Source organism: Anguilla anguilla, chromosome 15 (genome assembly GCF_013347855.1).
Source record: "Anguilla anguilla isolate fAngAng1 chromosome 15, fAngAng1.pri, whole genome shotgun sequence".
Classification (NCBI taxonomy): Eukaryota; Metazoa; Chordata; class Actinopteri; order Anguilliformes; family Anguillidae; genus Anguilla; species Anguilla anguilla.
The window spans coordinates 235,116-242,500 of record NC_049215.1 but is presented as its reverse complement, the minus strand read 5'-3'; the positions used below and the strand labels follow the sequence as shown (position 1 = coordinate 242,500).

Below are 7,385 nucleotides of genomic sequence, written 5' to 3'. Positions count from 1 at the left end.
GTAATCTGGGTCTATATCATAATCGGTTGCAGTTTTCTCTGAGACTAGTGTGCGGTGTGTGTGGAGAACGGAAAGAAGTCTTATGATTAGCTTTCTTAACATTAGTGCTGACAGCGTTTTTGAGCCTATTAATTCAGCTTGATTCATCATTAATGCAAGAACTTCACAACAGGAGCGTGCGTGCGTGTGTGTGTGTGTATGTGTGAATGTGTGGTGTGTGTGTGTGTTTCTGTACTTGTGTGTGCTTATGTGTGCTCGTGTGTGTTTCTGTACTTGTGTGTGTATGTTGTGTGTATTTGCATGTGTGTGTGTGTGTGTGTATGTGTATGTGCGTGTGTGTTTGCATGTTTCTGTGTGTGTGTGTGTGTGTGTGTTCCCTCCCCCAAATGAAGCTCTGAAGCCAGTGGGGAAGATCGATTTTCATCTTTATCTCCCAAAAGCAGCTTTAGTGGAGACAGTGGATTTCAGGCAGGTTATTAGTGCAGGTGAGAAGGTCTGAAATAGAAAACAGATCAAGGACTTGTGCTCCTTCATTAACCCTTTGCTGTCTCTAATGCTTCAACCAGCAGCATCCTGAGTAGAGGCCAGCTTTAGCTACGCTAGCCTTTCTGCTGACCATTCTCCACTCATACAATGTGCTCTTTATCCCCGTTTATGGATCTTTACTGGAGCAATTCAGGTTAACTGCCCTCACCGAGCTTCGAAACTTGACCTCAGAGTTCAGAGTTGCTAAGTAGCTAAGACCCTATTCTAGTAGTATAAACGTACTACTTGCTTAAACTTGCCATTCAAAGTTAGATACACCACATAATGTTATGATTCGATCCAGTCCATTGTCCACTGAAAATAAAAAATGTATCATGGATGGATGAAAACATTTGTGGATTTCTCTGATGGGTTGCAATGAATGTTTTTTTTAATTTTTACATTGTCTTGCTGTTGGATGAAGCTCCATCCAATGAGGCATTTGCTTGAACATGAGCAAATGTTTCTTTTATGACTTTTTGCACTTTAGGATACATTTTGTTGCTGTTGTCAGCAGTTACATAATGAAAGATGACAAGTGAGCCTGTACCTGTGGCAGCCATACATGCCCAAACTATAACACCCCCACCACCATGTTTCACAGATGTGGGGGGGTGCTTTGGATCTTGGGCAGTTCCTTTTGGCCTCCACACTTTGCTTTTACCATCACTCTGATACAAATGTATGTTGGCCTCATCTGTCCACAAGACCTTTTTCCAAAACTCTGTAGGGTCTTTAACCTTTTAGCGCAAAGCCCCTAGTGGTCGGTGTGCCGAGATTACTAAACTCAGACATTCTGTGCTACTGCAACCAAAGTATGAGTTGAAACAGAAACGCATTGTTTTAGATTCATTAGTAGACCATACACGACATCTATGCCGAATACTGAGTTTTGCAGTGCCGCCATTGTCGTTCTGGTCGTTCATTTAACACGCACCCCCTCGCTGCAGTCTCATCTACAAAACACCCACCACCCTTGACATAATGGACAATATTGTCTATCTTGGCATTCATAAAAATATTCTTTCACCACTAAAAAATCGTATTCTGTCATAGCCACAAGATAAACCCGACAATAGCGCTAAGATATGCCCATACAGCAGTGAAAACGCTGAATAACGAAATAAACGAGAAAAAGTTTTTTTTAAATGATACCATGTCATTCTACAGTCAATATCTAGGACTAAATATTGAATAAATACACAACCTTACCATTGGCTTTACGCGTAGATGTCCCTTTTGAGACTGAATGGTCATATATTGTCTTGGACAATCCGTTTTGGAAATGTAGGCGCATGTGTGATGCCTGGGTACCTTCCAAAATAGCTGTGCGTAATACCACACCTGTTGTTTACGGCGTCGTCGCCCTTTTTAGTACAGTCTGGCTTGATTGACAATTAATTTATTCAGTAGGTGAGAGTATAAGCTTTCTAACGATGTATAACATGTCTAATTTTGCTTTTGGAATAGCGTTTTATATGTCAGCGTAACCGGAAGTTTTATTATCCTCGCATTCAATTACGCATTCACGTGGTAGCAGTAAAACAAAGACGCTGCTAACGAAACCTTGTCAATGATTTTTTCGAAATTTCTTGGAGAATACTATTATTATTGAGGACTTCTGAGCATAGCTAAGCCGTATGTTTGCTGATAGACCTAGCTGACATAGTTTTCTGGTGTAAGACAGGAGCGGATAGAACTATATCATTGATTTCCTGTCTCTATCTCCATCTACTGAAAACAGATAAGATTTCATCATTTCTATGTAAGTATTACTGCTCAAAATATTTCGGTTATATACGTTATTTTTGAAATTGAGTGTCTTTAAATAGGTTAGTGGTATTATATAATGTGGATATTTCACAATGTAATGTAAGCGTTTGTTAGTAGTGTAATATTTTTTGTGAATCATGCAACAGTGATGACGTGAGAGTTGGAGCATTGCCAAAACGTGGTGGACGGTTGAAAATTGTTTTCATGTTGCCGTCCCATCCCCATACAAGAAAACATAGAAATACACACAAGAGTTAATTACACATTTAGGTACTGTGCCGCATTGTGTGACAATATTTTTGCATTATTTTTTAACCTGATAGTAATGTTCCATCGTAAAACTTCATAAGGGGCTCATTTATATGCTTTATAATGGACAAAACCATTTTATTTAATTTTGGAGAGATTTTGGATATGTTTCTGGACCACTAGATATTTCAGACCACTGTACTGACTGAAAGCTTGTAATTCCGACTTGAAAATGATGCAAGTGATTTTCTTGAGTCAAAACAGTTGATTCGCAGTGAAATACGTGAATATGTTGTGATTCACAGCAATGCACAATTTAGACATTTTGGACAGATTTGGAGACAATGGGTACACTGCTTAGTTTTTGCTTCATACATCTATAATAGTTCTACATATTCACCCTTAGATTTTATGAACTTGTGGTCAAGAAGTTTTTGATCCAGCACATGTATAGTTTAACCTATACATGTTAAGTTTATAGTTTAAGTATATATGCAATCTCTCAGTATTTCATTGCAAACTAAAAAAGTGCAAATTAATTTTTGATTTTTTGTCTAGACAATTGCATTTGTGGCACTTTATTTCTTCCAAAATTATGAATATAAACTAATCTGCGTTAGTATTGTAAATTGTACAAATGTCTTGCTTCACTTAAGCCATTTTTCAAGTCTCTGTGATGTTCACATCTGGAGTTACAAAGCTTTAAATAGGGTACCCCCTAAATGGGAAAGGATTGGCAAGATTTGGCATGTGCGCTAAGGGGTTAAGGTGCTTCTTAGCAAACTGTAACCTGGCCATCCTGTTTTTGCGGCTAACTAGTGGTTTGCAATTTGCAGTGTCTCCTCTGTAGTTCTGTTTGTGATGTATTCTGTGGACAGTAGTCACTAACACATCCATGCTTGCCTCCTGAAGAGTGCTTCTGGTCTGTCAGACAGGTGTTTGTGGGTTTTTCCTCATTGTAGTGAAAATTCTTTGGTCATCAAATGAGGTCTTCCTTCCTTTGCGATTACTGACCTTACCAGTGCTCTATTTCTTCTTAATGATGTTCCTGTCACGTTCGGGAGGGTAGGACCCAGACGCAGAGTGGAAAAAACACAGGAACTGAAAAGGAAAGTTTAAACAAAAGATTTTACTATAAACAATAAACAAAACAGGGAACCAAAAGGAGGCCATGATGGGCAAAACCAAAAAACTCAAATACTAGAAAAAACTTGACAAGAAAACAAATGACTAGGACAGAAACAGTGAACAGAAACATCCAGGCAGAATACAAGCAGGTCCAAAACTCAGGCAGGTAGAAACACACATGAAACGTAGGCAGGAAAAAAAACGGGTAGGTACATGCAGTCAGAAACAAACACAAGGAACCAGCACCCAAGTCAAGGGGACAAAGAACTTAAATAGACGGGTAACAAGACACAAGTGAACTCAAAGAACAATCAAACCAGAAAAGGAGGGGATAACAAGACACAGGTGGGAACAATGAGACACAAACAGAAACAATAAAATAATTGAAAGCAATAATACAGTTAACAGGGGAACGAGCAGGACACAAAACAGAAGTGACACCATCTCGCGGCCCAACAAGGAAGAACAGAGACAGAAACACAGAACCATGACAGTTCCAGACAGTTGATTTTGGTGAGCCTAAGGTTTGGCCTATTTCTCTGACAGATCTTTTCTTATTTCTCAGCCTCGTAATGGCTTCCTTGACTTTCATTGGCACAACCCTGGTACTCATGTTGACACACAGCAATACAGTCTCTTAAGGCAATCAACAGGCTAGAATCAAGATTCGATGCTAAAAGCTCTAAGCAATCAATTGAACACACCTGACTAATCAGAAACACCCATGAAGCCACTTGTCCCAAGCATTATGGTGCCCTCACCTGCACCCTACACATAGGAAACATGAGATTGTGGAGTACTGAGTCAAATCAAGAAAAACAAAATGTCCGTATTCCAAACGTTGTGGAGCTCACAGTGTACGGCTCAAGATTCAGCTGCCCGTGCAGAATGCATTAATCAGTCAATCAATCAATCAATCAATCAATCAATTTTTATTTGTATAGCGCTTTTAACAAAGGAGCTTTGTCACAAAGCAGCTTTACAGAGAACCGGCCCCCAAAGAGTAAGCCTAGGGCAACAGTGGCAAGGAACAAAAGTAATATGGATTGTTTGGTTCTTAGTAACTACCGGCCCATATCCAACCTCCCTTTTTTAAGTAAGATTTTAGAAAAGTTGGTTTTTAATCAGCTAAATGAATTCTTCGCAATAACAATGTGCTTGATATGTTACAGTCTGGTTTTAGGGCAAACCACAGTACAGAGACTGCCCTAGTCAAGGCAGTAAATGATCTTAGAATGAACACCGATGCGAAAAAGCTCTCTGTCCTTGTTCTCTTAGACCTCAGCGCCGCCTTTGATACAGTTGATCATAATATCCTTCTGGACAGACTTGAGAACTGTGTTGGTCTGTCCGGCAGAGTTCTCCAATGGTTCAGATCCTATTTGACTGGTCGAGATTTCTTTGTGGCATTGGGTGATCATTCCTCAGGTGAAGTAGACATAACACGTGGTGTTCCCCAAGGCTCCATCTTGGGCCCTATTCTCTTCAGCCTGTAAGTGTTGCCACTCGGCTGTGTCATCAGAAAGCACAAAATTGATTTTCATAGTTATGCTGATGACACCCAATTATATATCTCTGTATCCCCAGATGATTTTAGCCCCATTGACTCCTTAGTGAAGTGTATTTCTGACATAAATGTATGGATGTCAGAAAATTTCCTCCAGTTGAACAAAGATAAAACTGAGATTTTAGTCATTGGGGAAAAGGCCCAGAGAGAGAAACTGTCTGTAAAATTACAATCACTTGCACTCAACACCAAGGACCAGTTCAAAAACCTTGGTGTCATTATTGACTCAGACTTAAATTTGGAGGCCCACATCAGAAATGTCACAAAATTATCTTTTTACCATTTAAGGAATATTGCTAGAGTTTGACCGTTTCTCTCTTAGGCTGATACTGAAAAGATAATGCATGGTTTTATTACTAACAGGCTTGATTGCTGCTCTCCTGTCTGGTCTTCCAAAAAAAGCAATTGGTCAGTTACAACTAGAGCCCGACCGATGCTAGATTTTTGGGTCCGATGCCAATCCTGATTTTGGAGAGTCCTAGCCCACCGATTACCAATGTTTTGACCGATATTTTGTCAAAAAGTGCAACATTTTCAAATCAATTTGAAAAACTTATATTTTATTAACGTTTCTATATTTAAGAACATTTAACTTATAAGCAAACAAATAAAAATAAAAATAAACACACAAAGAACTTTTTAGATAGAAAAAGTAAAAGATGATATTAAATTAAATATATATATATATATAAACACCATCTTTAAGTGTGTGAAATCAAAATAACTCCACACCTTGCTTTCACTCCTTTCTTTTCCAGCCATCAAAAATAAAATAATAAAAAAATCAGTTTTCCAGTTAAACAAGTATTTTTATGAATATTATTATTATTGTTGTTGTTGTTGTTATTAATTTGTTGTTATTATTTCTTAGTATCTATTCTCAGTACATTAATTATATTTTCTTATTTTATTCCTACTACATGATCTCAAAGAGTAAGACTATCTAGCGAGTGTCAGGCTGGGTGCGGGAATGGACCCAAATGCAGAGTAAAAACCGAAAGTCCAAAATGGGGAAAACAAAAGACTTCAATGAACAGAAACAGGGAACAAAGAGCCTCGCAGGGCAAATCTTACAAACAACAAAAATCCTCAAAAACTAACAAGAAGACAAAAATACAAAAACCTAAAAACGAGGGAAAACAGGGCAGGCAGGGCACAGGCAGGCAAGCAACGGGTAATCAGGACATCGCAGACAGGTAACAAACAGGGAACAAACCAAACCAAAAGATTCCAGCGCCTGAATCTGGGGAGAGGGAGACCTAAATAGAAAGACGCAGACGAGACACAGGAGGGCACGATGAGCAATCAAGCCACAGAGAGGGAGAGGAACACGAGACAAAACGCAACTAATAATTAGATAATGAGAAACAATAAAACAATCAACTGAACACAAAACAGAGGTACCGCCATCTGGCGGCCCAACAGAGAACAACAAGGGGGAAGACAACAGAATCCTGACAGTACCCCCCCCCCCAAGGGACGGCTCCTGACGTCCCAGGAGGCCGACCCTGGGAGGGGGTGAACTGGAGGGCGGGGACAGGGAAATAGAACACAGGAAACTCGGGACAAAACTCAGGAACTAGGGAAACAGGAGACACAGGGCTGGGCAGGACCCGGGCGACTGGAGACACAGGGCTGGGCAGGACACGGGCGACACGGGGAAACTCAGGGCCCGCACTTCTCGGGCGACGGGGGGAAACTCAGGGCCCGCACTTCTCGGGCGACGGGGGGAAACTCAGGGCCCGCACTTCTCGGGCGACGGGGGGAAACTCGGGGCCCGCACTTCTCGGGCGACGGGGGGAAACTCAGGGCCCGCACTTCTCGGGCGACGGGGGGAAACTCAGGGCCCGCACTTCTCGGGCGACGGGGGGAAACTCGGGGCCCGCACTTCTCGGGCGACGGGGGGAAACTCGGGACCCGCACTTCTCGGGCGATGGGGGGAAACTCGGGACCCGCACTTCTCGGGCGACTAGGGGAAACTCAGGGCCCGCACTTCTCGGGCGACAGGGGGACTCAGGGCCCGCACATCGGGCGACAGGGGGACTCAGGGCCCGCACATCGGGCGACAGGGGGACTCAGGGCCCGCACATCGGGCGACAGGGGGACTCAGGGCCCGCACATCGGGCGACAGGGGGACTCAGGG

The 7,385-nt window shown here is 41.8% G+C and overlaps 1 protein-coding gene across 4 annotated transcripts in view; it reads left to right on the top strand.

Moving 5' to 3' along the window:
- LOC118214080 (zinc finger protein 385B-like) overlaps positions 1–7,385 on the top strand; it is a 111,744-nt gene that overhangs the window by 72,822 nt on the left and 31,537 nt on the right. The gene's annotated exons all lie outside the window — the stretch shown is intronic.